The following is a 7995-nucleotide window of genomic DNA, read 5'->3' as shown; positions in this document are numbered from 1 at the left end:
TTCAAAGGAAAGGTGGCGACCTTGCAAAATGGTTAACACGCCGGACAAAATGCTTAGCGTGTCCGTCGCTACGTTCTGAGCTCAAATTCTGCCAGGTTTGATTTTGCATTTTATCTTTTCGGGATCGATAAAATAAGTCTCAGTTGAACACAGGAGTCACTGCAATCGACTTAGTTCTTCTCCAGAAGTTGCTGGCCTTGTGCCATATTTTTAAACCAATAACTGCTCAAAGTGAAGTTTCAGCCAAGAATATATCGACAGTTCTGAAGTGGTAACCACTGCAAATTCAAAAGTGACGATATTGTATTCGCGGTTACAACGGAGATGACGAAGTACTAAAGAAAAGTTCAATTCGGACAAATGGTACTTTAGATCTTAGCTCTCTCTATCTCTGTCTCTCTTTCTCTATCTATCTATCTATCTATTTATCTATCTATCTATCTATCTATCTATCTATCTATCTATCTATCTGTCTGTCTGTCTATCTATCTATCTATCTATCTATCTATCTCTTTCTCTTTCTCTATATATCTCTCACTCTTTCTCTCTCTCACTATCTTTATCTCTCCTTTTCTCTTTTTCTCACTCTCTCTCTTTCTCTCTTTTTTCTCTCTCTTTGTCTTGCTCTCTTTTTCTCTCTTTCTCTCTTTCTCTCTTTTTCTCTTTCTCTTTCTCCCGTTTTCTCACTCTCTTTCTCACTTTTCTCTTTTCTTTCTCTCTCTTTCTCACTTTTTCTCTCTCTCTTTCTCTCTATCTCTCTTTCTCTCACTCTCTTTCTCTCTTATTCTCTCTCCCTCTTTCTGTCTTTCTCTCATTTTCTTTCCATCTTTCTCTCTTTTCTCTTTTTCTCTTTCTTTCTCTTCCCCTCGTTCTTTTTGTCCTTCTCTCTCCCCCTCTCTCCTTTCTCCCCTTCTCCCCCTCTTTCAATCTAACCTTTCTGCATAAGTACATGAGCAATCTACGCTCATTTTAATTTCCCCCATATTTAGTATAATAACGAGCTCAAGTGTTCCGATGTAACATCGAAGGACATCGTCATTTTACACAGACATGAATGACCATTGCTAGAAATACACAAAAACACACACATCCAATTTCACCGCTACAACATCAAAGTGGATTTACAAGTATTCATAGGAATAAATACTTAGAAACATAAAACACACAGAAACACATAGAAACAGTGAAAGAGTGAAAGAGTGAAAGAGTGGAAGAGCAGCCTGACTTGAATATTCTCTTTTACAATGTCTGCAATAAAAATGGTTGTGTTTATTCCAGTTCTTTCATACACAAAAATCACAAAAAAATTATATTCCCTTTCATCATTTGCACAAACGAGTTCAATGCTGATGTTAGGACTATTATTTAACTTTTTAAAAGAAAAAGACATTTCGCCGAAAACGAAACTTCGAATAACACTTGATAGACATCGAACATATTTTAAAAATATTATCAGCTACATGTATTTAGGAAGGAATATTCTTTTGGGGGGATAAATATGAAAACACGCATACATGCAGAATCGAAAGTCAACATTCATATATGATATATATAAAAGTGAAGTTGGGTGAGTGTCTGTCTCCTACGATTTAGATTCCTAACTACTCCCACATTTTGCGGTGCAGTTTAACCAAAACCGGGTATCTTATAGTCGTGATTCATATCGAGCCCTTCTGGGTATTAACGCGCGTCTACGATGAGTCTACGATTTTTAAAAAAATTACCATCATTTTTTTCCATTTTAATGCATTTTTTCGCTATTATATAAGGGAAGTAAATCTCTAAAAATGTCTGCGATGAATCAACGATTTTTAAAAAAATTTACCATCATTTTTTTTTCCATTTTTAATGCATTTTTTGCTATTTTTTGGCTATAACTCTCTAAAAATGCTTATATAGTTATTTCCCTTACAAACCCGAGCAACGCCGGGCGCTACTGCTAGTATGATATAAACAAACGTGTGTGAGTTTGTAAGTATATTCACTTACATACAAATAGTCATATATTGTAACACACACATACACACATATTTTTTTTATCTCTTCTTCCTAGCTCTCCTGTCTGACCACCTCTGTCCGGCATTCGCCATGATCGATCGCTGGCCACTAAACTTTTTTTTATTTTCTCTCTCTGCTTATTACTGTGTTCCTTTCTGTTGAAGAGCGTAGGCTCGAAACGTAAAAGCCTCTCAATTCCTGAGCGTTATAATAATACATCTGTTTATTGTTTACCACACCCGTCTTTGTTTTTTGTTCTGTTTCTATTTGTAAATTCCAACTATATATATATATATGTGTGTGTGTGTGTGTGTGTGTGTGTGTGTGTGTGTGTGTGTGTGTGTGTGTGTGTGTGTGTGTGTGTGTGTGTGTGTCTAGAGTATTAGCAGAGATGGGCGGTTGCTATGCATAGACTTCAAGACTATAAGGTGAGATTGTGATGTCTACAATCTCCAAACTGATTGCCAAAATTCCTTACATTACTATATGATAGCTGGGTGTTCTTCTCATCAATCTGCTTGAAGGAACATTTTCCTCAGGGTTGTTATAAATCTTATTTCAAACTTCACTTCACCATAGAGAAGGTTACTACAAACAACGAACCCACGAAGATCATATTCTACAAACTTATAAAAGAAATTTAAATTATGAAATACATTTTACTTATTAAGTAAATCTTTATTAAGTACTAGCAGTATCGCCCGGCGTTGCTCGCGTTGGTAAGGGAAATAACTATATAAGCATTTTTAGAGATTTAAAGTATAATAGCCATCTCAATATGGCTAACCACGAAGGGGGGGTGTTACTGTAGCTTTTTACGTTCTGAGATTTAATAAATTTTTAGAGAGTTACTTCCCTTATATATGCCAAAAATGCATAAAAAATGGGGAAAATTGATGGTAATTTTTTTTTTAAATCATAGACTCATCGTAGACGCACGCTAACACCCAGAAGGGCTCGATATTAATCACGACTATAAGATACCCGGTTTTGGTTAAACTGCACCGCAAAATGTGGGAGTAGTTAGGAATCTAAATCGTAGGAGACAGACAGCACACAACCTCACTTTTATATTATTAAGTATATTATTATTTACTGATTAACTCAGTCATGTACATGATTTAAAATGGGGGAAAACATCCATCGCTCAGCCATAGAGTAAGAATATTAATCTTCAAGTCCAAATGTATTCTAGAATTATTCATTCCACAGTACAACTGTGACTGCAGCAAATGAGTTTTTCTGAAAACTAGAGAAGTGCTGTTAATTACAGACTAACAATAAACGAACAACAGCGCAGGTACGAATGCTTTTGTTTTAAATAGGCCATGTATACCTATAAGAATTACGCGGCCAGGTACGACAATAAATGCGTAATATGTGGATGTACGAGTGAATATATAAAGGACTAATGTCTGAATTCTTAAAAAAACTTTCTCTTCCATTAAAATGTTCATTTAATACCATATTTGGTAAACTGTATTCCTCCTTTGTATTTAAATGCTTATTTCGATTTCACCATTGATATATAAAAATCCATGTAATGTTTTCATTGATCGATTAAATGGAGCCGCTTGAAACGGCCGTAATGTGTTGATACCTGTACATCCTTGTTACTTATTTGCTTTTTATTCATCTAACTTCGAGCTGCGCGGACTATACCGAACTGGCTTGGTGCCTCAATGTAAGTACCTAATTCAACTGATTCTTAAATATTTCACACACACACACATACACACACACACATATATATATATATATATACATATATATATATATTATATTATATATATATATATATATGTATGTATATATATATTATATATATATATATATATATATATATATATATATATATGTATGTATATATATATATACATATATATATATATATATATATATATATATATATAATATATATATATATATATATATATATATATATATATATATATATATAATATATATATATATATATATATATATATATATATATATATATATATATATATATATATATTTAACAGTCTACACGTCTGGCCACATATATACTCTTAAAACTTAAAATAATTCGCCCTAGTTATGCTTAACACAATATATGGGTTTCTCAATATCTAATTAGCCTACCTAAACCTCAACGACTCATTAATGAATGACTCCTATTCAATTATCTGTCACTAACCTTTTCCCCAATCTCACGCCTGCTATCTCTACCTTGTTTTCATTCCTCTATTTCTTTCTTTCTCTCCATTTTCCTCTACTTTCAATTATATTCATTTATGTATTTATTTAAATATTGATTTTCCTTTATATTTTTCATATTTCAAGTAAAGTATTTTCATGTTATATTTTTTTTGCTTTATTATATATATTTTATATTATATAATTTACATGTTTATTTTTATTGTCAGATGTATTTTAAAAGTAGAAATACTATTTCCAAATCTTTCAAAAAGAAACATTCAGTAACAGTTCTTTAAAGTAAAGGCTATTTGCCAACATAATGTGGCTGTCCTGGGACACAGATAGTAGTCGTACAGCCAGCTAGAAATGATGTTTCTTGCAGCTAAAATAACAGTAACTTCGTCCCTTTCCGGACAGCTACATCATGTTGACAAATAACCTTCATTTGAAAAATCATATACTTTAAATATTATTTTAATATTTTAAATAATATTTTATATATTTTTATATCTTTTTCATCCTATATACATTATAATTTGTCTCTGCTTTATTAAAAATTATTATCATATTCTCTCTCTATTCTTTATGCCTGACTTTCTCTTCTTTTCACTTATAATTTCCCCCTTACTTCTTTCTTCTCTTCATCCTTTTCGTTTTTATTATCTCCTTTATTTACACACGTACATACACATATATCATATATATATATATATATATATATTATATATATATATATATATATATATATATATATATATATATTATATATATATATATCATAAAACTTAGTACAATGAGAAACTGTTTCCAAATTCAAACGAGAACTTCCCTGTTTTATATTTTGTATAACAGGTTTTCAAGCTATTTAATTCATATACAAAACCACCTAAACTCATACGTTAAAGATATTGAATTCATCAAATATAAAATTGGACACGTATGGCAAGATTAATTCCTGCAGAGTAAACAGATGTTTTTATTTATTATCGATTATCTCAAAACGTTCCTTGATGTTCTATAGATCTCTATATACAATTCTAACATTGTGCTCGTCACCGCTGTCTTGTATCGTACGCCTGCAGGGCATCGACGACATTACAACGGATCTCTTTCCAGTGAAGCGCCTGTTCTCCAGCTGTCTTGCCACTTTTATCAAACAAGCTCTTCCTATTGTCCATTCTTTGTCTGCCACTTGATCAACTACTCTCCTCTCATCCTTCCATCACAATGTTTTCCAGACTTCTGCTTCTTCGAATATGGTCAAATAATAATGAGAACATTGTGAAAAAAACACTTTGCTCACCTACTTGTGTAATATCTTTAAACTCTTGATAAATCTAAACCAGAGTCTAAAGGTTACAGACTTTGCTTGGCGTGGTTTTCTACAGGAAATATATATCATCACACTTCCGAAGGTGAATGATCTTTAACTTAGCAATTTCCTGCATACAGACATGTGACGTTCGGAAAACCTCGGTAAAAGTAGAGTTTCTCTATGACGAAGAAACATCGCTCGTCTTCTTTTTACATAATACTTTATTCACGGCTAACATATCCAGCGTTTCATTTTCAGTTTTCAACGTGAGTAAAATTTTTTTCTGAATGGTATTTTTCTAACTAACTTTTCTCGCCGAGAGACAGCATACAGGAACCTACATTGAATTGTGTAGCACAGTGGTTCTCAAATGGTGTTCTATGAGGGACCATATAAGATTTGGGGCCGGGGTCCAAGAAGGCAAACTAGTAAATTGGGAATGCACCATAGTAATCAAATGGGTCCATAGATAGTTGAACCCATTGAATAACAGGCAGTTGATGCACGTCATGAGGCTCACTACTAATTTTTCAGTAGTATTAGTGAAGGCGCATGGCTCAGTGGTCAGAGCGTAGAATTTACGATCGTGAGGTTGTGAGTTCGATTCCCTGACCGGGCTGCGTATTGTATTCTTGAGCAAGACACTTTATTTCACGTTGCTCCAGTTAACTCAGCTGTAGAAATGAGTTGTAACGTGACTGGTGCCAAGCTCTATCGGCCCCTTTGCCTTTCCCTTGGATAACATCAGTGGTGTGGAGTGACTGCTGGCCTTCCACAAACAACCTTGCCTGGACTTGTGCCTCGGAGGGTAACTTTCTAGGTGCCATCCCATGGTCATTCATGACCGAAGGGGTCTCCTCACGTTAGTCAACTATTTACTCTTTATAAGCACGAACAAATCATGTCTGTGCATGCGTATACAGGTTTTAACACATGCCCATATGTCTGTGTTTATATATTTCTTTACTACCCACAAGGGGCTAAACACAGAGGGGACAAACAAGGACAGACAAATGGATTAAGTCGAATACATCGACCCCAGTGTGTAACTGGTACTTATTTAATCGACCCTGAATGGATGAAAGGCATAGTCGACCTCGGCGGAATTTGAACTCAGAACGTAATGACAGACGAAATACCTATTTCTTTACTACCCACAAGGAGCTAAACACAGAAGAGACAAACAAGGACAGACAGATGGATTAAGTCGATTACATCGACCCCAGTGCGTAACTGGTACTTATTTAATCGACCCTGAATGGATGAAAGGCATAGTAGACCTCGGCGGAACTTGAACTCGGAACGTAATGACAGACGAAATACGGCTACGCATTTCGCCCGGCGTGCTAACGTTTCTGCCAGCTCGCCGCCTTTATGTGTGTGTTTATATGCATGAATGCCTCCTAATCAGATAGTGTGAGATTCAGCAAGTTTCTTTTCCGGTTACATAAAGTTGAAAACATTACAGACAGCGAATGTAAATGCCGTCTGGAATATATTACCAATCTTGGAACTCCAATTAAATCTGCGAATTTAGCTGCTGTCATTATCTACTGGAATATCTGTGCTTTCAAAACAAACTTTAGACAATGTAGTATAAATGTCATTTCTACTACGGACGCCTCGATCAATGAAAAACATGATTACAACATTCCAAACATCATTTTTTTTCCTCTTGATTCATGCAAAGCAATATTGTATTTCTGGTAAAGCAAGAAATTTATGAGTTGCAGCTTCGTAGCTTTCTGTTATTAAGTAGAATTAGATGAATAAATTCTATTTCAGATATAGTCATTCCGATGTCTGTTTAGTAAAATGACTATTACAAGAAAGTCGTAATATATTATGAAACTAATATTTCTCAAGTGCAAATCTTAATAAAATGTATCGATCACCCCTGAATCAGACTGCTTAATCACGCGTTGCAATAACGCGTGATAAATGAAAATAAAGATATCATTTAACAAGCGATATCACATACTAGGAAAGGCGTTAGACTTTGGTTTTGTAAATTAATATCATATTGGCATTAAAAACATACACAAGCACCAAACCTCCACGCCTGTATAGATAGATAGATAGAGAGAGAGAGAGAGAGAGAGATAGAGAGACAGAGAGAGAGAGAGAGAGAAATAGATAAATATAGATAGATAGATAGATAGATAGATAGATAGATAGATAGATAGATAGATAGATAGATAGATAGATAGATAGATAGATAAGTTTCTTTATTGGCCACACAGGGCTGCACACAGATGGGACAAGTTACAAGGTAGAGCTTTTCTTTTGGGGGATGAAAAAAAAACAAAAAAGAAAAACAAAAGAAACAAGAAAAAAAGGTGGCGTAGGTTTTCGATCAAAAGGGCCGTAAAAGGGAAAAAAAGAACAAAACATTTTTTAAAAAAAAGAAGAAAAGGAAAAGGAACAAAAGAAAAGAGAAATCAAAAAAAAGAAGAAAAAGGGGGAAAAAAGGGGGAAGAGGGAAAAAAACGATCAAT

Source organism: Octopus sinensis, linkage group LG3 (genome assembly GCF_006345805.1).
Source record: "Octopus sinensis linkage group LG3, ASM634580v1, whole genome shotgun sequence".
Taxonomy (NCBI): Eukaryota; Metazoa; Mollusca; class Cephalopoda; order Octopoda; family Octopodidae; genus Octopus; species Octopus sinensis.
The sequence above is the reverse complement of the archived record's forward strand: the minus strand, read 5'-3'. Positions refer to the sequence as shown.